General features: G+C 38.3%; 1 long non-coding RNA gene across 3 annotated transcripts in view; it reads right to left on the reverse strand.

Annotated features, from left to right (window-relative positions):
- The window catches only part of LOC309623718, a 929,788-nt gene that overhangs the window by 397,213 nt on the left and 509,913 nt on the right, over nt 1-22,662 (reverse strand). For all 3 annotated transcript variants that reach the window (XR_014241493.1, XR_014241494.1, XR_014241495.1), the window contains exons 9-10: nt 21,964-22,022; nt 8,309-8,371 (exon numbers count right to left, since the gene is read on the reverse strand). This is a non-coding gene — a long non-coding RNA (uncharacterized lncRNA). The remainder of the gene's footprint in view (nt 1-8,308; nt 8,372-21,963; nt 22,023-22,662) is intronic.

A 22,662-nucleotide genomic window follows, 5' to 3' on the forward strand; every position in this document is an offset into this window, starting at 1 on the left:
TGTCTAATTTTATAAACCTCTAGTCTGAAAGTCAGTTATTGTTTCTGAAATATATTTTATAGACTCTACTTTAGTTTGTTGCTTTGAAATTCTCTTGTTTTGTTTCTGGAACAGACAACAGGACCCTAGAAGTGATTTTATTCATTCACCCAATGCCTTCCTCCCTTAATCTAGAGGTATAAGCATTTTGCTGCTCAGGACAGCAGTCGGAGATGGCTTCCTAGCAATTTAACCCTCTGCTGAAGTATTTTAGTATTTTTACAAACAGGACAGCTCCATCCGTGCACACAGGCTAAACATCTGCCCTGCACCGGAGACTTAGGCAGCTGAGGATGGAAAGACAGGGTGGAGTTAAATTGTGAAGGGCTTTGAATGCCAGGGGGTTTGGGATTCCCAAAACAAACATGACTGTCATTTATTTTTAGAGACAAACCTTAGGGAACCCCTCCCTCTATAAATATCTAATAATAAATGAGTAGTTAAATAAACAATAGTATAGCTACATAATGGAATAGTCTGTAATTATTAATATCAAGGTTCTGAAGACCAGTTAATGACACAGAACAAGTGGAAAAAAAACGTGTATAGAGTATAATACCAATTTAGTAACTACAAATATGAAGATAAGAATAGAAGAACCAACATCAAACTGTAAACTGTGGTTATTTTTGGATGGTAGTATTATACTTGATTTTTATTTTCATCATTACTTTTCTCTATGTTTTAACTTTTTCTATAATGAGCACATATTACTTTTATAATGAATACATAATAAATTTTATTTTTCAAAAAAAAAAAGAAAATTTTATGAGTCTGTAATATTTTTTAAAATCTTTCAGATTGCTTTACTTTTTGTAATAATTTTTAAAATATATGATTCTTAATCTAAAATATTTAGTAGACTACCATGCATTAAATCAAAGTTCTGTAAAACATTCTGGTTTTAGATTGGAAATTTATTGGATTTGTTCTCTACACAGTTTACTTATATGATTCTTACAAATTATTTGAAAAAAGATATAACAAAATACTTTTATATTAAAGTTTTATTTTTATTTTTTTCAAAGTTTGCAATGCAGCCACATTATTCTCAGAAAAGGATATATTTAAATTATTTTTTGATCCCTATTTGAAAATGCATTGCAATGGATTCTATAATTTCAATGGCAAAATAAAGGTTTCTGTATGAAAAGAAATAAAAATTTTAAGTAGACAAAATTGATTTATTTACAATTTTGGAAAGGACTTGTTTATATAAGTTTGAACCATCATGTTTAGAAAAATGTGTTTTATTATTTTATTTACAGTTAATAAAGAAAACACAAAATCATAACCAAAATTTGTGACCCAGAGAATCATTTGGATACCCAAGCCCAGCAGGCAATAAATGCTTATGAGGCTTTTTTAGTACAGAGTGATAAATTATTAGAGTGAAATACTATTAACTTCAAGTTCACACATAGCAATTAAATGCCATGAAGCTCTTTCTGGTGCTTTGCCCATGTTAAAAAAGCAATTGCTATTTCTTTACTCAGTCTGAGGTTAGTTCTGATTTTTAATTAACATGAAAACAAGGACCTTCCTTTAAAACACTCTATTCCCAGGAGTGTGTTCTTCCAATCTCTAATGAAAAAATAAACACCAGGTCTACTAAGCCTCACGCTAGGTTTCACTGGGACTCATTTCATTTTGCTTTTCACAAACTCCTGGACCAAATATGCGCTTTCACCTCTACTATGGACGGTTTCCTGTCTGATTTTTACACACTTACGTTAACTGCTTACTATATTTATTCTATCAATCTTGCCTTATTTTTCCAACTTCATTCAAAATGGAAGAGAGGAAGGAGAAGGGAAAAGTGTTACAAATTAAGAAGATAAATCTACCAGTAGATTAACTAGATAATGTTATTAATGCCTAAGAAAGCGAGTTAAGGTGATACATTTCTCTGATGGGAGAGAGGGGGGAAAAACCCATACGAATAAATAAAACATATGTCATTACAGTTTTAAAATATTTTCTTATGAAAAACTGTAACCATACAGAGAAGGTGAAATAATGCACCTATATATGTAGCTCCTTGATTCTAGAATGAACATATAATTTTATCATCTGTCTATCTGTCCACTAATACTTCTGTTCATTTGTCAATCTATCTCAGTTTTCTGATGCATTTCAAATGAAGGTGCAGACATAATCCATTTCAACCCTAAAGAGTTCAGCATGCACAAAAGTAACTAGAATTCAATATTTGTTTACATGTTTTTTCATCTGTTTTTAGGTAAACTTTATACACAGAGATATGTACAAATCTTGGGTATACTCTTCATGAGAGGTTTGAGAAATGCATATATTATATAATTGAAACTTCTATCATGATAAATCATTACCATTTCCTTGGAAAGTTCCTTCAATCTCTTTCCCAGGCTCCTTGACCCTATTTCCTCAAAGGCAACCACTAATCCAATTTTTTTCACTGCAGATTAGTTTTGCCTATTCCAGAAAGTCAAAAATAGAACCATTTATCTTTTTACATTCTGTGAATTGTTCACAGGTGCTTTGCATTACCCACTTTACAGAATAGAAAAAAATTGGCCAGAATTATTATATTATAAAATATGTTCATAATACTATCTTCCTTAAGTGTTTTGGTTTTATAAAAGTTATTATTGTTGATTTAATTTTTTAAAATTTCCCCCAAATATTCAAGCTTAACTAATGCCCTGGGCTAATTTTAGTAAGTAATATTTTTCTAGGAATTTGTCTAAATTGATGATTTCAAATAAGTTTTCAAATCTGTAAGTTTATAGTAGTTTATAATTTTTCTCTGATATGTTCATTGCTGATGTAAATGTCATTGTATTCCCTTTACATTTATGAATTGTTTGTGCTTTCAGTATTTTTTTCTATATGTCTATTATTCTGTACAAAATAGGTTAGAGTAGCTTTAACTTCACCATTTTAAAAGTTCTTTTCTTTATTTACTAATTGCTATTTTTAACTTTAAATCTTCCCTTTCAAGTGATTTAGGTTTATTTTTTTTCTAATTTATAAATTTGATGTTGAACTTATTATTGTTACCCTGTCTGATGCAGAATGTAAGGCTATCAATATCCATGAATGTGTTTTGACTTAATTCTAGACATTTTGTTATCTAGAATTACATTATTATTTTCTGTGGGTGTTCAGGTCTTCATTATGATCTAATTGTCTCATGAATTATTAAAATTACTTTTATTAATTTTAAAAGTTGATGTATTCTTAAATTTTTAAAGTTTTCATGTTTTTGTTTTACTTATTGATTTCTCAACTGTTTTGTAGTCAAATAATATGGTCTGATGATAACAGTTACTAGAGAGTTGTTATCAATCCAGAGATTACCATCTTGAGCAATCTGAGTTTGAGATATTGGATACAGGACATGCATTTAGGACCATGAGTGCATCTTCCAAACAGTTTCAAGTGGTTTCCCCCTGAGTAAGATCTGTCCCTTCTTACTTCAATGTTAACTCACTTACTGCTTTAGGGACTTCCCACATAATCCAAGGCTCTGGCCAACTGAAAATACAGTCACTGTGTCCAAATATTAGATTTAAAAATTTTGCTTTATAATTATTATAATAATGATATCATATATCATAATTATATATGATATATCATCATATATGCCAATTTCTTATAAATTGACTCTGGTCTATTTTAGATAAACATATAGACCCTGGTCAATTTATAATCTCAATTATTTTTAAGTTCTGATCTTTAAAAAATAGAATATTGTGTTTCTCAGTTTTAGTTTTTATGTTACTCTATTTTCAGCAGTGTCTGTTTTCCTATGTATTGCCTCTTACATGGGGTCATTTTCTATAATCATTTCCACTTCTCTTCTATATATTTCTTGAACTTTGTTAGCTTATTTTTCACCCTCTTCTGTTGTCAATCAGGAGTCTTTTATATCTGTTTTGAGACCATTCTTACTTTTTTTACAAAAAATTCTTTCAATCAATATTGATATTTTTGACAATTTTCACCTGCTTGGGAGCAACATTTGTAGAGATTAGAAGGTGGGACTAGTTTTCCTTACCTGCAAATTTTCCATGTTCTTTTATATTTTTGTATTCATCCACTACTGCTTGTGTAACTGTTATTTCTGTGGTGAGGTATTGTTTTCTTTTATTTTTGGTAGTGCAGGATTTTAACTTTGATTCCTAGCAGGAGATGCCTTTGGATACATTCTTAAGATGGAGTGGGAGATCTCCAGTAGCTTAAAGTCATCTATTTGGATGTGCTTATCTAAATATACATTGCCCATTTATTCAGTGATCCAACGTAGTGGTTTTGCCAATTGGTAAGCATCACTATTCTGAGTATAAACTCAATTACAAAGAAAGTAAGCACAAGATGCAGTCTTTTTTTTCCCTAGGCTTTCTTTGGGACATATTCATGTCAAAACCGTCTATGTAATCAGTCCACTATAAACCCCACCTCTCACCAATATATCAGGTGACTTATTGAGTCCACAGGTATTAACGTCACTTCACAAATAATGTCCTATAATTCTATGGCCAGGTCAGATCCTTTTGTTTTAGTGCAAAGCTACCATGGACTGAAATTCCCTTGAGAGAAAGCTAAAAGGAAGATATACATCTAATATTTGTATGGTTCTCTTCAAGAAAATCTAGCCTTGCTTTTTGCAATACCCTATACCCAGTTTCCCTTATTGTTAATATCTTACATTACTATGGTACGTTTATAACAACTAATGAACCAATATTGATGCATCATTATTATTAGAGTCCTTAATTTATTTGTATATCACTAGTTTTTATTTATATCCTTTTTTATTTCTGTTCCAGGATGCCAATGAGTATACCTCATTACATCGCCTTGTCATGTTTCCTTAGGCTCCTCTAGCCTCTGAACTTTATCAGCAGAAATATCTTTTGAGTAGTAATATTGGCTATATATAACAAGTAAATGTCACTCAAGAAGTAAAATCCCCAAAAGGCTTACAGTTTCTTCATCTAAATTGTACTAAAGAATTTCCAGCATTGCCACTTAATTTATTATGTATAGCTATTGAGGCCAGGTCTTAGTCAATTAGCCTAAGAAATAATTAAAACCATTCAAAGCTGCTAGACCTACCACACTGTATCTAGTTGCTTGTACATATTTAAATAAGTTTTTTCATGTATATTCATGTTCTTTACTTTTTAGTGGACCACCCTCAGGATCTGTTAATATGGTATCTAGTACCACACATTTTCCAGATCCCCACTCCCAGTATTTTTATCTAAATACTATAATTCTCTTGGTGGGAAAACTTTGTGCTTTCAGGTTTGTTTGTTAATTCACTTAATGAAGTAGCCAGTATACCCACAAAGCTCTTGCATTTCTACCGTCCTTTAAGTGAAAATAAAAAAAGCTTCCTGCAAAAACCTGCTTTCACTGCACTGCATGTTACAACATTCCAGGTGTCTCCAAGTAATAATAAAAATATTTCCTTTGCCAGTGTTTTTTGTGGGATACTGAAGTCCCATACCTAAATATGAATTGAATTTTCAGTGCTGTCACTTTCAATTAACCCAGTTAAACAAGGACAGGTTTCTCCCAGTGACAGCAAACAACTGGCCAAGATTGGTCATGTACCTAGGCCTTAGTTGCCAGCCTGTAGTTTTTTGGTGATCTATTATTGTGTTACCTACTTTTCTAGAACTTAGTGGCTTAATAAAAACCATAATTACATTATTCCTTATAATTCTGTTGTTTGACTGGGGCCCAACTGGGTGTCCTTATGCCCTTCTGTTTGGAGTCTCTTATGTAACTAAGGTCAGATGGTTGCTCCAAGATGGCTTCGTGTATGTATCTTGTGTTGCTGGGGAAGGCTGGTTTTGGGGCTCAGTAAGACACTGAATTCCTGAGTCCCAGTCTCAGTGCAGCTTTGCTGTGTCCAGATGGCCTCTTTCTGGGGCCTTGCCATGTGTTCTCCCAGTAGTGTTTCTTAATTTTTATATAATAACTCAGGGTTTCCAGGAGTGAAAAGTGGAAACTATTATGGCTTCATAAGGCAAACTGTGCAACTGGCACAAGGTTGCCTCTGCCACATTTAAAGTGAATCACAGGGCCTGACTAATTTAATAGGTGAGGGGGCTACACTAAGATGTGAGTATTGAGAGGTGTGATGATTCATCAGGACCATGTCTGAGAACTAACTAAGACAAGTGGAGAGAAAGACAGTTTCCCTCCTTAGAGATTTCACCAGACTTACAACATGGAGGACTTGCTAAAAACGTAGTTTCAATTTTGAGAAAGCAAGATGTGGCAACTATCTACCACATGATGGAATCCTACTCCTAAGAAGTGCAGTGGCCTCTTCTGCATGGTGTGGTGACAAAATGATCCTCTGAGTGCAAGAACAGTATTTAAAAAAAAAATAGCTGCTCTCTACTTTTGTTATCCAGGTGATCTTTTCTAACTCCAAGAGTTAACCCGTTTCTTGCTAGTGTCTGTGGCATAATGGAAATTTCCAATTATTAGGGAAAGTATGTTACCAATTCTAGAGCTATTTATACCAAAATGATACTCGAATCTCCAGATTCTTGTCCTGTCACATATTCGTTTTTCTGCTCTGACAGTACAGATATATTTGATAAGGATAGGGTTTCAATATGAATTTGACAAAAATGATAAGAAATACAGGAATTCTTCCTGAACTATCACCTGTTCTTCTGTAAGATGCTTGAAGGAACATGAAATATTGAATTATTATCTAGAAGGTATATATCTCATATCTTTCTGCAGGTGTCAGTGCTAAGCTCTGCAAAAATTTCAGCCAAGACCTTGACATATTCCTTTTTTTTAAATTAATTTTTATTGGAGTAAAGTTGATTTACAATGTTGTGTTAGTTTCTACTGTACAGCAAAGTGAATCAGTTATACATATACATATATCCACTCTTTTTTAAGATTCTTTTTCCATACAGGTCATTACAGAGTATTGAGTAGAGTTCCCTGTGCTATACAGTAGGTTCTTATTAGTTATCTATTTTAAATACAGTAGAGTGTATATGTCAATCCCAATTTATCCCTCCCCCCTTTTCCCCCTTGGTAACCATAAGTTTGTTTTCTATACCTGTGACTCTATTTCAGTTTTGTAAATAAGTTCATTTGTACCATTTTTTTTAAATTCCACATGTAAGCAATATCATATGATATTTGTCTTTCTCTGTCCGACTTACTTCACTCAGTGTGACAGTCTCTAGGTCCATCCATGTTGCTGCAAATGGCATTATTTTGTTCTTTTTTATGGTTGAGTAATATTCCATTGTATATATGTCCCACCTCTTCTTTATCCATTCCTCTGTTGATGGACATTAGGTTGCTTCCATGTCCTGGCTATTGTAAATAGTGCTGCAATGAACATTGGGGTGCATGTATCTTTTCGAATTATGGTTTTCTCCAGATATATGCCCAGGGGTGGGACTGATGGATCATATGGTAGCTCTATTTTTAGTTTTCTAAGGAACCTCCATACTGTTCTCCGAAGTGGCTATACCGATTTACATTCCCACCAGCAGTGTAGGAGGGTTCCCTTTTCTCCACACCCTCTCTAGCATTTATTGTTTGCAGACTTTTTGATGATGGCCATTCTGACTGGTGTGAGGTGATACCTCACTGTAGTTTTGATTTGAATTTTTCTAATAATTAGTGATGTTGAGCATCTTTTCATGTGCCTCTTGGCCATCTGTATGTCTTCTTTGGAGAAACATCTATTTAGATCTTCCACCCATTTTTTGATTGTGTTGTTTGTTTTTTTGATATTGAGCTGCATGAGCTGTTTGTATGTTTTGAAGATTAATTCCTTGTCAGTTGCTTCATTTGCAAATATTTTCTCCCATTCTGTGGGCTGTCTTTTTGTTTGTTTATGGTTCCCTTTGTTGTGCAAAGGCTTTTAAGTTTTATTATGTCTTGTTTGTTTTTTTTGTTTGTTTTTATTTTTATTACTCTGGGAGGTAGACCAAAAAAGATCTTGCTACAGTTTATGCCAGAGAGTTTCTGCCTATGTTTTCCTCTAAGAGTTGACATATTCCTAATTTCTAATACTCTCTAATTTTCAGTTGGTCACGAACCCAAAGTGAATAGAATATCAAAGTACGTAATATCTTGTAGAAGAAAAAAAAAGGAAGTAAGCAAGAATACTAATTTACCATATAGATCCAGGAATAGCCTTATATTTTATATCATTGCTTAAGAAGCATAAATTCGAAGGGACAAAAGAAAGCCCTTGACTTTTCAACACAGAGAACTGTACCTTGATAAACATGATCCAATCAGGGTCAGGAATCTCCTCACTTAGGTGGACTTTGCCTCTTTTCTGGGTTGAAGGTGTAATGAAACAGGGAAATAGAAAGTGGATACGGAGACACAGAGATAGACATATTTGTTAGGTTAACGCTTTTTAACACCACAATCAGCTATGCAAAGGCAATTTAGTTTCTTTTTTTAATCCCAAATTCATCTGTTTTTCCTTCTAAGTCTCTACCAACATAGTAACGAGAAATGCAATCAATATAGATTCCACTCAGGTAAACAATCCAAAGCAACAAAAGGGAATTCAGTGAAACAGTCACTGTATTTAAGTAAAATCTATTTTTCATAACTTTGGGAATTAACATGTATAATTACTTGTAGCAAAATTAATGAAAAACTGAAAGGATCATCCATAAATATATAAATTATACTGCTGGATTTCTATGTTTCCTCCATACTCATATTTAATCTGTTATAAAATATACTTTACAGTTTCCATCCTCAACCTGTCTCATGTTTAAACTTCCATCTGAATATGTCTCATACAAATATTCCAACTAAGACATTCATCTATAGAATGAATGACAGTGAACCTGAGAAGGAGTATTATAAAGCTAAAATTAAACCTAGTTACAGATTCAAAATGTCAGCATAATAAACAAAACGAAGGTGTTCTGAGCCAAACCTACTTTATTTCAATATGGGAAATGTGTTTTACAAATGCACAATATTTAACATGCCCAATAAATATAATTGCAAAATGAACATTTGAAAGGTGAAGCCTAACAATTGATGACTAATGCAATTGTCAATGGGAAAAATGGTGATCTATTGAGAAAGATATGTACACAATTAATGACAATAATTAAACTGGTAGGTAGTCATTAGCAGCAAAGAGGAGACAGTGGCGAGAAAGACAAGAAGAAATCGATTCACACCCAGCCATCTGGGAACTCTCCCTTGACCACACCCAGAATGGGCGAAACTATGGTTGTGTGGTGGGCAGTTTATCCTGATAAAGAGTGAGCACAGTAACATGAGGGGACATCCCCGGGCTGCGCATGCCCAGACCAGACAGGCGTATAACCTATAGTAAACCCAAACTCATCATAATTATAATAAAACCTACATGTGGTTTTGCCCCCGAGTGGGCGTTTCTTAGCGATTCAAGGGTGAGAGCATGCGCAGCAGTAAACTTGTTACATAGCTCGCGACTGTCAATCAAATAATGATCCCTTGTCACTCAACCCCTCCTCCCTGCAAAATGCTCCTGAAAGGTGCCCTTAAGCCTGTACGGGAATGCTGCTTTCAATTCGCAGAAACAGCCCGCGCGCTCTCTCTCTCTCTCTGAGAGTGTACCTCTGCTTTGATAAACTTTGCTTTGGGCTTGCTTCACTTCGCTGACATAGCCCGCTCTCTTTCTCTCTCTCCCGCTCTGAGAGTGTACCTCTGCTTCGATAAACTTTGCTTTGTGCTTAAGCTTAACATGGTAGTTTGCAATTCTTTGCTTACTATCTTGGAACCGATTGCTGGTGAGGGTCTTCCGTTGACCTCCTCGGTTGAAGCTGTTTTGTTACAACGCCATGTCCACCCAGACAAAACCAAACAAAATCATAATACCTGTCTATCTGTACTCAAAGAATCAAGAAAATTGAAGCAATCAGAAATTTAATTAGGCTAAAGATTTTTTTTAAAAGGCATTTTAAAAAGAGATGAGGATTTAAAGTATTTTAACCAGTTCTGAGTAGGGTATCAGACAAGCAATGCAGTGCATTTCTCAGTCATTTCCTGATCCTTTTGAAAGCAGATCTTTTGCCCCTTTCCTGTTTGCCCACTTCTGTTCCCCTCTAACCTTAAAATAACCTAATTATAGGAATGAGATCACTGGGCAATTTAACCTAACTCCTGATTTATGCTCTCCTGAATGCACACCATGCCTTGTCTAACCTGTTGATTCTTTTCCTAGATAAAAAGTAAGAATGAAGAATTAAGTAAAGAATAATTAGCTCTCTATCCTCAACAGCCCCCTAAGCAATCCTGCAGGCAGATCATGAGGGCAAGATAACATCTGAAGAGAGAGTCAACCAGTCTGCATGCAATGGAGATTGCTGCAGAACCCAACCTCCTGCCTGGATAATTCACTGAGATTCTTCCCCCCATTTTTTCCTTTAAGAATTGTCATGGTTGAGCAGAATCTTTGGAGTTGGTCCCTAGACACAAGTCCAACATCTCCCCAGATTGCTGGATTTCCTAACTAAAGCAGCTTTCCTTTCTATTGAGACTTGCCTCTTGAATTATTGGCTTATGAGTGGTAAGGAGCCAAACCTGAGTTCGGTAACACTTTGAGGCCAGTTTTAATAGTGTGTACTTGAATTCCTTGGTTCCAGTTGTGTTCCTAAATCCCTAGAGAGGCAGTTTTGTGGTTTTCTGGAAGCCATTTCTAGATTTACAACCTAGAGCTGGTGTATCCTACCTGTTGTGGACTGAATTGCATCCTCCCAAAATTTGTATGACAAAGTCCTAACCCCAGGGACCACAGAATGGGACTATGTTTGAAGATAAGGTATTTAAGAGGTAATTAATTTAAAATGAGGCCATTAGGCTGGGCCCCAATGCAATCTAACTATTGTCCTTATAAGAAGAGATTAGTACATAGAGAAATGCACCAGCGCCACACATGCACTGAGTGACGACCATGTGAACAGGCAGCAAGGGGGCAGACATTTGTAAGCCAGGGAAAGAGGCCTCAGAGGAAACCAACCCTGCCAGAAACTTGATCTTGACTCCAAGACTCCAGAGCTGTGAGAAAATAAATCTGTGTTTTAAGCCATCGGATTTGTGGTATTTTTGTTGTGGCAGCCCTAGCAAACTAACACACTGCCATTTCTAAGATTATTTACCTAAATATTTGTACTTAATTCTTTCTGGTAAAATAGATAGATAGTTTATCTTCCCTGGATTGAACAGTGATAGACATAATGTTTAACAATAAAGTTAAGTAACAGATCCTCAAAACTGGAAATCTGGGATTGCTTATCTGAACTGTTTGGGTTTGAATGCAAAGATGATTCTAGTCTTCTTGGAAATGGAAATCAATAGTGCATGACACACAATGGCAAAACAGTTACATTATCACAAAAGTAGCCTACTAGAAACAAGACTTCAGCAGAGGGAGCAGGTATGTTTGACTAGTATAATTTGAATGAGGAGTTCAAGTGATGCGGGAACCATGGTGGTGTCTTAAAGTACAGAGAGTTGCAAAATAGAAAAGATGACAACCTCGGGGCTTAAAACATCACTTAAAGGAATGAATAAAAGTTAAAGAGGTAAATAACAAAAGAGAATATTTGAATGCCCTATAAGATGAAAAGTTGCTCAGCATCATTTTTCATTTGGAAAATATATTTTAGGAGCATTTTAAAATAAAATAAACACTTTAATTCTAGTAAAAGTAAAGAAAATGATACCAGACTAGCCCTACCACCATAAATAATTTTTTTTAAATGAATAATATACATTAAATAACTGTTTCTGGCTAGTGAATGGCAGGCATCACAAGGCTACAATCCCAGAGAGAAGCAAAATTAAAAAGATGAGCCCCGGGCTTCCCTGGTGGCGCAGGGGTTGAGAATCTGCCTGCTAATGCAGGGGACATGGGTTCGAGCCCTGGTCTGGGAAGATCCCACATGCCGCGGAGCAACTAAGCCCGTGAGCCGCAACTACTGAGCCTGCCTGCGTGTCTGGAGCCTGTGCCCCGCAGCAAGAGAGGCCGCGATAGTGAGAGGCCCGCGCACCGCGATGAAGAGTGGCCCCCGCTTGCCACAACTAGAGAAAGCCCTCGCACAGAAACGAAGACCAAACACAGCCATAAATAAACAAACAAATAAATAAATAAATAAAATTTTAAAAAAAAAGATGAGCCCCCTGAGAGCCATGGCTCTTGGCCTGTGGCAATTTTACCACTGAGGAGCTGGTTGCTGAAGTCTGTCCAGAGCTGGGAATCCTTACTGATCTAAGCACTTTCTATTCCTTCTTATTCTAAATGGTGCTTTTGTATTAATGTCTTTTTACTGTTTCCACAGAATCCTTTGTTGTCCTTTCTTAGCACTCCTCACAATCATTAATCCCTAGGTGAAATCGGTCTTCCCTTCTAGTCTAAGTTGGGCATCTTTTAATCATTTTCACTGAGAAAAATTAGTGCACTAACTCTGGCTCAAGAAAAAGTTGCTTAAACAGAAATGGTAAAGCAGTTAAAAAATTTTAACCAATCTTGGCCCCAAAACACAAAAAAGAACCCCAAATGAGTAATTATCCCATAAGTAAATGAACATTAACTGTTTCTCAATTTTTATGAAAGACATATATCATATACTTGGAAAAGATAAAACTATTTGTATACTTCTCAAGGTTTTAATTTGAAAACTATATGCAGAAAATATTTAATGGCAAAAATCAATTGCTATGAAAGGTGATATTTGTTGCCTGATTCATATGAAGTAGCAAATGCTTTTTGTTTTGTTTTGTTTTTTAACTTTATTGGAATATAATTGCTTTACAATGGTGTGTTCGTTTCTGCTTTATAACAAAGTGAATCAGCTATACATATATATATATCTCCATATCTCCTCCCTCTTGTGTCTCCCTCCCACCCTCCCTATCCCACCCCTCTAGGTGGTCACAAAGCACCGAGCTGATCTCCCTGTGCTATGCAGCTGCTTCCCACTGGCTATCTATTTTACATTTGGTAGGGTATATATGTCCATGCCACTCTTTCACTTTGTCCCAGCTTACCCTTCCCCCTCCCCATGTCCTCAAGTCCATGCTCTATGTCTGCGTCTTTATTCCTGTCCTGCCCCTAGGTTCTTTGGAACCATTTATTTTTTTTTTTTAGATTCCATATATATGTTTTAGCATACATATTTGTTTTTCTCTTTCTGACTTACTTCACTCTGTATGACAGACTCTAGGTCCATCCACCTCACTACAAATAACTCAATTTTGTTTCTTTTTATGGTTCAGTAATATTCCATTGTATATATGTGCCACATCTTCTTTATCCATTCATCTGTTGATGGACACTTAGGTTGCCTCCATGTCCTGGCTATTGTAAATAGAGCTGCAATGAACACTGTGGTACATGACTCTTTTTGAATTATGGTTTTCTCAGGGTATATGTCCAGTAGTCCCGCTGGGTCGTATGGTAGTTCCATTTTTAGTTTTTAAAGGAACCTCCACACTGCTCTCCATAGTGGCTGTATCAATTTACATTCCTACCAACAGTGCAGGACGGTTCCCTTTTCTCCATACCCTCTCCAGCATTTATTGTTGGAGCAAACGTTTTGAGTTGATTTATTCATGCTATAAATACTTATGTGAAAGCATATCACATCAGCTTTCATCATGATTTTACATTCCAAAAATGATCAAACACCCTTCCACTTCTGAGAGATGTTAATGTTCTAGAAAGCCTGATTAATTTCACCCTGTATATGTAGCTACGACTTAAACATCTTGAACTTGCATAAAGAGTACTAATAGATAAAACCCACAAATGTAAGGCATCTTTAACTATTTCCCATACAGTTGAAATAATCTGCCATAAATTCATGATTTTAAAGAAATAATAAAATGAGTAAGTTGTGCTAGAAAGAATCCCAAGTTTAGTTTGCTGAGCAAACATGCAATGAATTAACTAAGACTCGGTTAATTCTTTTTTTTTTTTTTTTAAACATCTTTATTGAAGTATAATTGCCTTACAATAGTGTGTTAGCTTCTGCTTTATAACAAAGTGAATCAGTTATACATATACAATATGTTCCCATTTCTCTTCCCTCTTGCATCTCCCTCCCTCCCACCCTCCCCATCCCACCCCTCTAGGTGGTCACAAAGCACCGAGCTGATCTCCCTGTGCTATGCGGCTGCTTCCCACTAGCTATCTATTTTACATTTGGTAGTGTATATATGTCCATGACACTCTCTTACCCTGTCACATCTCACCCCTCCCCCTCCCCATATCCTCAAGTCCATTCTCTAGTAGGTCTGTGTCTTTATTCCCGTCTTGCCACTAGGTTCTTCATGGCCTTTTTTTTTTTTCCTTAGATTCCGTATATATGTGTTAGCATACTGTATTTGTTTTTCTCTTTCTGACTTACTTCACTCTGTATGACAGACTCTAACTCCATCCACCTCATTACAAATACCTCCATTTCATTTCTTTTTATGGCTGAGTAATATTCCATTGTATATATGTGCCACATCTTCTTTATCCATTCATCTGTCGATGGACATTTAGGTTGCTTCCAGGTCCTGGCTATTGTAAATAGAGCTGCAATGAACATTGTGGTACATGACTCTTTTTGACCTATGGTTTTCTCAGGGTATATGCCCAGTAGTGGGATTGCTGGGTCGTATGGTAGTTCTATTTGTAGTTTTTTAAGGAACCTCCATACTGTTCTCCATAGTGGCTGTATCAATTTACATTCCCACCAACAGTGCAAGAGTGTTCCCTTTCCTCCACATCCTCTCCAGCATTTATTGTTTCTAGATTTTTTGATGATGGCCATTCTGACCGGTGTGAGATGATATCTCATTGTAGTTTTGATTTGCATTTCTCTAATGATTAATGATGTTGAGCATTCTTTCATGTGTCTGTAGGCCATCTGTATATCTTCTTTGGAGAAATGTCTATTTAGGTCTTCTGCCCATTTTTGGATTGGGTTGTTCGTTTTTTTGTTATTGAGCTGCATGAGCTGCTTGTAAATCTTGGAGATTAATCCTTTGTCAGTTGCTTCATTTGCAAATATTTTCTCCCATTCTAAGGGTTGTCTTTTGGTCTTGTTTATGGTTTCCTTTGCTGTGCAAAAGCTTTTAAGTTTCATTAGGTCCCATTTGTTTATTTGTGTTCTTATTTCCATTTCTCTGGGAGCTGGGTCAAAAAGAATCTTGCTGTGATGTATGTCATAGAGTGTTCTGCCTATGTTTTCCTCTAAGAGTTTGATAGTGTCTGGCCTTACACTTAGGTCTTTAATCCATTTGGAGTTTATTTTTGTGCATGGTGTCAGGGAGTGTTCTAATTTCATACTTTTACATGTACCTGTCCAATTTTCCCAGCACCACTTATTGAAGAGGCTGTCTTTTCTCCACTGTATATGCTTGCCTCCTTTATCAAAGATAAGGTGACCATATGTGTGTGGGTTTATCTCTGGGCTTTCTATCCTGTTCCATTGGTCTATATTTCTGTTTTTGTGCCAGTACCAAACTGTCTTGATTACTGAAGCTTTGTAGTATAGTCTGAAGTCAGGGAGCCTGATTCCCCCAGCTCCATTTTTCGTTCTCAAGATTGCTTTGGCTATTCGGGGTCTTTTGTGTTTCCATACAAATTGTGAAATTTTTTGTTCTAGTTCTGTGAAAAATGCCAGTGGTAGTTTGATAGGAATTGCATTGAATCTGTAGATTGCTTTGGGTAGTAGAGTCATTTTCACAATGTTGATTCTTCCAATCCAGGAACATGGTATATCTCTCCATCTATTTGTATCATCTTTAATTTCTTTCATCAGTGTCTTATAATTTTCTGCATACAGGTCTTTTGTCTCCTTAGGTAGGTTTATTCCTAGATATCTTATTCTTTTTGTTGCAATGGTAAACGGGAGTGTTTTCTTAATTTCACTTTCAGGTTTTTCGTCATTAGTGTATAGAAATGCAAGCGATTTCTGTGCATTAATTTTGTATCCTGCTACCTTACCAAATTCATTGATTAGCTCTAGGAGTTTTCTGGTAGCCTCTTTCGGATTCTCTATGTAAAGTATCATGTCATCTGCAAATAGTGACAGCTTTACTTCTTCTTTTCCGATTTGGATTCCTTTTATTTCTTTGTCTTCTCTGATTGCTGTGGCTAGGACTTCCAAAACTATGTTGAATAATAGTGGTGAGAGTGGGCAACCTTGTCTTGTTCCTGATCTTAGTGGAAATGGTTTCAGTTTTTCACCATTGAGGACAATGTTGGCTGTGGGTTTGTCATATATGGTCTTTATTATGTTGAGGAAAGTTCCCTCTATGCCTACTTTCTGCAGGGCTTTTATCATAAATGGGTGTTGAATTTTGTCGAAAGCTTTCTCTGCATCTATTGAGATGATCATATGGTTTTTCTCCTTCAATTTGTTAATATGGTGTATCACATTGATTGATTTGCGTATATTGAAGAATCCTTGCATTCCTGGGATAAACCCCACTTGATCATGGTGTATGATCCTTTTAATGTGCTGTTGGATTCTGTTTGCGAGTATTTTGTTGAGGATTTTTGCATCTATGTTCATCAGTGATATTGGCCTGTAGTTTTCTTTCTTTGTGACATCTTTGTCTGGTTTTGGTATCAGGGTGATGGTGGCCTCGTAGAATGAGTTTGGGAGTGTTCCTCCCTCTGCAATATTTTGGAAGAGTTTGAGAAGGATAGGTGTTAGCTCTTCTCTAAATGTTTGATAGAATTCACCTGTGAAGCCATCTGGTCCTGGGCTTTTGTTTGTTGGAAGGTTTTTAATCACAGTTTCAATTTCAGTGCTTGTCATTGGTCTGTTCATATTTTCTATTTCTTCCTGGTTCAGTCTCGGCAGTTTGTGCATTTCTAAGAATCTGTCCATTTCTTCCAGGTTGTCCATTTTATTGGCATAGAGTTGCTTGTAGTAATCTCTCATGATCTTTTGTATTTCTGCAGTGTCAGTGGTTATTTCTCCTTTTTCATTTCTAATTCTATTGATCTGAGTCTTCTCCCTTTTTCTCTTGATGAGTCTGGCTAATGGTTTATCAATTTTGTTTATCTTCTCAAAGAACCAGCTTTTAGTTTTATTGATTTTTGCTATTGTTTCCTTCATTTCTTTTTCATTTATTTCTGACCTGATCTTTATAATTTCTTTCCTTCTGCTGGCTTTGGGGTTTTTTTGTTCTTCTTTCTCTAATTGCTTTAGGTGCAAGGTTAGGTTGTTTATTCGAGATGTTTCCTGTTTCTTGAGGTAAGCTTGTATTGCTATAAACTTCCCTCTTAGCACTGCTTTTGCTGCGTCCCATAGGTTTTGGGTCGTCGTATCTCCATTGTCATTTATTTCTAGGTATTTTTTGATTTCCCCTTTGATTTCTTCAGTAATCACTTCATTATTAAGTAATGTATTGTGTAGCCTCCATGTGTTTGTATATTTTACAGATCTTTTCCTGTAATTGATATCTAGTCTCATAGCGTTGTGGTCGGAAAAGATACTTGATACGATTTCAATTTTCTTAAATTTACCAAGGTTTGATTTGTGACCCAAGATATGATCTATCCTGGAGAATGTTCCATGAGCACTTGAGAAAAATGTGTATTCTGTTGTTTTTGGGTGGAATGTCCTATAAATATCAATTAAGTCCATCTTGTTTAATGTATCATTTAAAGCTTGTGTTTCCTTATTTATTTTCATTTTGGATGATCTGTCCATTGGTGAAAGTGGGGTGTTAAAGTCCCCTACTATGATTGTGTTGCTGTCGATTTCCCCTTTTATGGCTGTTAGTACTTGCCTTATGTATTGAGGTGCTCCTATGTTGGGTGCATAAATATTTACAATTGTTATACCTTCCTCTTGGATCGATCCCTTGATCATTATATAGTGTCCTTCTTTGTCTCTTGTAATAGTCTTTATTTTAAAGTCTATTTTGTCTGATATGAGAATTGCTACTCCAGCTTTCTTTTGATTTCCATTTGCATGGAATATCTTTTTCCATCCCCTCACTTTCAGTCTGTATGTGTCTCTAGGTCTGAAGTGGGTCTCTTGTAGACAGCATATATATGGGTCTTGTTTTTGTATCCATTCAGCCAGCCTGTGTCTTTTGGTGGGAGCATTTAATCCATTTACATTCAAGGTAATTATCGATATGTATGTTCCTATTCCCATTTTCTTAAATGTTTTGGGTTTGTTATTGTAGGTGTTTTCCTTCTCTTGTGTTTCTTGCCTAGAGAAATTCCTTTAGCATTTGTTGTAAAGCTGGTTTGGTAGTGCTGAACTCTCTCAGCTTTTGCTTGTCTGTAAAGGTTTTAATTTCTCCATCACATTTGAATGAGATCCTTGCTGGGTAGAGTAATCTTGGTTGTAGGTTCTTCTCCTTCATCACTTTAAGTATATCCTGCCACTCCCTTCTGGCTTGCAGAGTTTCTGCTGAAAGATCAGATGTTAACCTTATGGGGATTCCCTTGTGTGTTATTTGTTTTTTTTCCCTTGCTGCCTTTAATATGTTTTCCTTATATTTAATTTTTGACAGTTTGATTAATATGTGTCTTGGCGTGTTTCTCCTTGGGTTTATCCTGTATGGGACTCTCTGTGCTTCCAGGACTTGATTAACTATTTCCTTTCCCATATTAGGGAAGTTTTCAACTATAATCTCTTCAAATATTTTCTCAGTCCCTTTCTTTTTCTCTTCTTCTTCTGGGACCCCTATAATTCGAATGTTGGTGCGTTTAATGCTGTCCCAGAGGTCTCTGAGACTGTCCTCAGTTCTTTTCATTCTTTTTTCTTTATCCTGCTCTGCAGTAGTTATTTCCACCATTTTATCTTCCAGGTCACTTATCCTTTCTTCTGCCTCAGTTATTCTGCTATTGATCCCATCTAGAGTATTTTTAATTTCATTTATTGTGTTTTTCATCATTGCTTGATTCCTCTTTAGTTCTTCTACGTCCTTGTTAAATGCTTCTTGCATTTTGTCTATTCTATTTCCAAGATTTTGGATCATCCTTACTATCATTATTCTGAATTCTTTTTCAGGTAGACTACCTATTTCCTCTTCATTTGTTAAGTCTAGTGTGTTTTGACCCTGCTCCTTCATCTGCTGTGTGTTTTTCTGTCGTCTCATTTTGCTTATCTTACTGTGTTTGGGGTCTCCTTATCACAGGTTGCAGGTTTGTAGTTCCCGTTGTTTTTGGTATCTGTCCCCAGTGGCTAAGGTTGGTTCAGTGGGTTGTGTAGGCTTCCTGGTGGAGGGAACTAGTGCCTGAGCTCTGGTGGATGAGGCTGGATCTTGTCTTTCTGGTGGGCACGTCCACGTCTGGTGGTGTATTTTGGGGTGTCTGTGGCCTTATTATGATTTTAGGCAGCCTCTCTACTAATGGATGAGGCTGTGTTCCTGTCTTGCTAGTTGTTTGGCATAGGGTGTTCAGCACTGTAGCTTGCTGGTCATTGAGTGATGCTGGGTCTTGATGTTGAGATGGAGATCTCTGAGAGATTTTTGCCGTTTGGTATTACGTGGAGCTGGTAGGTCTCTTGTGGACCAGTGTCCTGAAGTTGGCTCTCCCACCTCCGAGGTACGGCCCTGATGCCTGGCTGAAGCACCAAGAGCCTTTCGTCCACACGGCTCAGAGTAAAAGGGAGAAAAAATAGAAAGAAAGAAAGAAAGAAAGGAAGGAAGGAAGGAGGAAGGAAGGAAGGAAGGAAGGAAGGAAGGAAGGAAAGAAAGAAAGAAAGAAAGAAAGAAAGAAAGAAAGAAAGAAAGAAAGAAAGAAAAGAAAGAAAGAAGCTATAATATAGTGAAGTAAAATAAAGCTATTGTAAAGCAAAGCTATACAGACAAAATCTACCCCAGAAGCATATACATATACACTCACAAAAAAAAAAAAAAAGGAAAAGGGGAAAAATTAATATATCCTGCTCCCAAAGTCCACCTCCTGAATTTGGGATGATTCGTTGTCTATTCAGGTATTCAACAGATGCAGGCACATCAAGTTGTTTGTGGAGTTTTAATCCGCTTCTTCTGAGGCTGCTGGGACAGATTTCCCCTCCTCTTCTCTGTTCGCACAGCTCCTGGGGATCAGCTTTGGATTTGGACCCGCCTCTGCGTGTAGGTCGCCTGAGGGCGTCTGTTCCCCGCCCAGACAGGACGGGGTTAAAGGAGCAGCTGCTTCGGGGACTCTGGCTCACCCAGGCCGCGGGGAGGGAGGGGTACAGAGGAGGCGGGGCGAGCCTGCGGAGTCAGAGGCCGGCGTGACGTTGCAGCAGCCTGAGGCGCGCAGTGCGTTCTCCCGGGGGATGTTGTCCCTGGATCACGGGACGCTGGCAGTGGCGGGCTGCACTGGCTCCCGGGAGGGGCGGTGTGGAGAGTGACCTGTGCTCGCACACAGGCTTCTTGGAGGCGGCAGCAGCAGCCCCAGCGTCTCACGCCCGTCTCTGGGGTCCGCGCTGATAGCCGCGGCTCGTGCCAGTTTCTGGAGTTCGTTTAGGCGGCACTCTGAATCCCCTCTCCTTGCGCGCCGCGAAACAAAGAGGCAAGAAAAAGTCTCTTGCCTCTTCGGCAGCTGCAGACTTTTTCCCGGTCTCCCTCCCAGCCAGCTGTGGTGCGCTAACCCCTTCAGGCTGTGTTCACGCCGCCAACCCCAGTCCTCTCCCTGCGATCCGACCGCAGCCCGAGCCTCCGCTCCCAGCCCCGCCCGCCCCGGCGGGGGAGCAGACAAGCCTCACGGGCTGGTGAGCGCTGCTCGGCGCCGAGCCTCTGTGCGGGAGTCTCTCCGTTTTTCCCTCTGCGCCCCTGTTGCTATGGGATCCGCGCTGTTAGCTGCGGCTCGCGCCCGTCTCTGAAGTTCGTTTAGGCGGCGCTCTGAATCCCCTCTCCTCGCGCACCAGGAAACAGGGAAGAAAAAGTCTCTTGCCTCTTCGGCAGCTGCAGACTTTTTCCCGGACTCCCTCCCGGCTAGCTGTGGTGCACTAACCCCTTCAGGCTGTGTTCACGCCGCCAATCCCAGTCCTCTCCCTGCGATCCGACCGCAGCCCGAGCCTCAGCTCCCAGCCCCGCCCGCCCCGGCGGCTGAGCAGACAAGCCTCTCGGGCTGGTGAGTGCTGCTCGGCGCCGAGCCTCCGTGCGGGAATCTCTCCGCTTTGCCCTCCACACCCCTGTGGCTGCGCTCTCCTCCGTGGCTCCGAAGCTTCCCCCCTCTGCCACCCGCAGTCTCTGCCCGCGAAGGGGCTCCTAGTGCGTGGAAATCTTTCCTCCTTCACAGCTCCCTCCCACTGGTGCAGGTGCCGTCCCTATTCTTTTGTCTCTGTTATTTCTTTTTTCTTTTGCCCTACCCAAGTACGGGGGGAGTTTCTTGCCTTTTGGGAGGTCTGACGTTTTCTGCCAGCGTTCAGTGGGTGTTCTGTAGGAGCAGTTCCACGTGTAGATGTATTTCTACTGTATCTGTGGGAAGGAAGGTGATCTCCGCGTCTTACTCTTCCGCCATCTTCTCTCCTCCCCCCTCGGTTAATTCTTAAAAGCTAATCTTAAAAAATAAAGTCGGGGGCTTCCCTGGTGGTGCAGTGGTTGAGAGTCTGCCTGCCAATGCAGGGGACGCGGGTTTGAGCCCTGGTCCAGGAAGATCCCACATGCCCTGGAGCAGCTGTGCCAGTGCGCCACAGCTGCTGAGGCTGCGCTCTGGAGCCCGCGAGCCACAACTACTGAGCCCACACGCTACAACTACTGAAGCCCAAGTGCCTAGAGCCCATGCTCTGCAACAAGAAGCCACCGCAATGAGAAGCCTGTGCACCGCAATGAGGAGTGGCCCCCACTCGCTGCAACTACAGAAAGCCCTCACACAGCAACGAAGACCCAACGCAGCCAAAAATAAGTAAATAAAATAAATAAATTTATTTTTTAAAAAAAACTTGGTTTGATTACCTCTCTGTGGCAATACTGGTCGTTTCACCTGTCTTCGCTACTTTGCAGCAGAATCCAAGCTAGAAAATTAAAAAGTACAGCACTGAAAATATCCAGATTCTCCCTCAAGTTCTGTGTGTATTTCACATAATTAATGCATTAAGAATATGTATATGCTAAGTGAATATCAATTGCTCAGTGGTAAAGGAGCTTATTTTGTGTCCTTGTATTTAATTCAGTTTAATGAAATTAAATATAACAAACTTTTTTTTTTGGTTAAATTCTCTACTAGGTGCCAGGCTATTAGGTGCAGAGAGAAGGAAAGGAAAATAACACATTACCTTGTCCTTGAGAACTCACTCTCCAGAGAGATTGTTAGACTACTCCTTCCCAAAAAAAAAGCCAATGTGTACTTTGCCATCTACATTTGATTTTATTTCTCAGATATTATGGACTGACTTGTGTCCATCTCCCAAATTCATAGGTTGAAGCTCTAATACCTAGTACATTGATAAGGTCTTTAAAGAAATGATTAAGTTAAAATAAAGCCGCTAGGGTGGACCCTAATCCATTATGACTGGTGTCTTTGTAAGAAGAGGAATTTTGGACACAAAAGAGATACCAGGGATATACACACACACACAGAGAAAGGCAGACATCTTCACGTCAAGGAGAATGGCCCTAGGAGAAACCAACACTGCCATTTCTTGAAATTCTAGC

This window comes from Balaenoptera borealis (genome assembly GCF_965194805.1).
Source record: "Balaenoptera borealis genome assembly, chromosome: 2".
In the NCBI taxonomy this organism is placed as follows: Eukaryota; Metazoa; Chordata; class Mammalia; order Artiodactyla; family Balaenopteridae; genus Balaenoptera; species Balaenoptera borealis.